Genomic DNA, 1200 nt, shown 5'->3' with positions numbered 1-1200 from the left:
AGAGGTCTGTCCTATGATGAGAGATTGTGTAGAATATACCAATTCTCTCTGGGGTTTCGAAGAATCGGAGGTGATCTCGTTGAAACGGACAATATTCTGAAGGGGATCGACAGGGTAGATGTTGAGAATCCTGGCTAGCTCAGTCGGTAGAGCATGAGACTCTTAATCTCATGATCGTGGGTTTGAGCCCCATGTTCGTCGATTACAGTTCCTTAAAATTTATGTTGCTTTCACGGGAAAACATCATTAATGAACCCATTTTCTTCTTTTGCACAATGAAAGAAATGCGAACTGAGGGAGAGTTGATAATTTAATCATCTGTTCTGTGCTCTGCATAAGAACACAAGAACCAGGAGCAGGAGTCAGCCATTTGACCCTTCGAGCCTGCCTTCTTTTGCACTGAAACAAATTATAACCGTGAGTTTAAATTAGCAGTGCGGGATATTTACAGGGCACCTTTCAATGCTTCACAAAACCATCCCTTTCGCTACAGCCACCCGGGATCGTTTCCCGGTTTGAGAAGTAACTTTGATATCACCGTTTGTAATTGAAGTGGAGTAATTTTATTGTGTTAGATGGATATCCCAAAGCACTTCAGAGTGGTGTCAAAACAAATTAGTTTGCAATTAAAAACACTGAATGTCAGGAGTGGGATTTGAACCCATGCCTCCAGAGGAGACTGCGACTTGAACGCAGCGCCTTAGACCGCTCGGCCATCCTGACTGTTCGATGCTTCAGTTATAAGTTATTACTCGGGAAAGTTTCAGTCCAGGCGCTTGTTCAATGTTGCTGGAAGGCCCAGTGACCGGGACATCCTCTCCCCCGGGGTTTTCCTGAGCCTGTGCTCGGTGCACGGGGAGCTTTGGCCCGGGTCTGAGGTAGCTTGCATCCCAGGGATGGACAATAACCCTCTGAGCTCTGGAACTGGGGAAGTGCGAATAATTAATGAGCTGTTTGTGGGTTTCAAATGCAACTGAGATCTGATGGTATAAACCGATAGTGTTGTTTCACAGAATGAAATAAATGCGAACAGGGACAATCGAAATTTCAATAACTGAACTTTAATAATTAGTGAAACTTTAACCCTTGATGAAGTTTTATCCCCGATCTGATTTTACACACTCTGTATTTCAGTAGATTAGTTTTAAAATGTTCATTGCTCATGCGACAATGTATCCCGGACTGCTATTGTTCAATTTT

General features: G+C 43.4%; 1 non-coding gene across 1 annotated transcript; it reads right to left on the bottom strand.

Annotated features, from left to right (window-relative positions):
* Positions 1 to 640: 640 nt before the first annotated feature.
* On the bottom strand, positions 641 to 723 carry trnal-caa (transfer RNA leucine (anticodon CAA)). The gene has a single exon. It is a non-coding gene; the product is annotated as a tRNA-Leu (tRNA).
* Between the last annotated feature and the right edge of the window lie 477 nt (positions 724 to 1200).

This window comes from Pristiophorus japonicus, unplaced genomic scaffold, assembly GCF_044704955.1.
Source record: "Pristiophorus japonicus isolate sPriJap1 unplaced genomic scaffold, sPriJap1.hap1 HAP1_SCAFFOLD_91, whole genome shotgun sequence".
Lineage (NCBI taxonomy): Eukaryota > Metazoa > Chordata > Chondrichthyes > Pristiophoridae > Pristiophorus > Pristiophorus japonicus.
The sequence above is the reverse complement of the archived record's forward strand: the minus strand, read 5'-3'. Positions and strand labels throughout refer to the sequence as shown.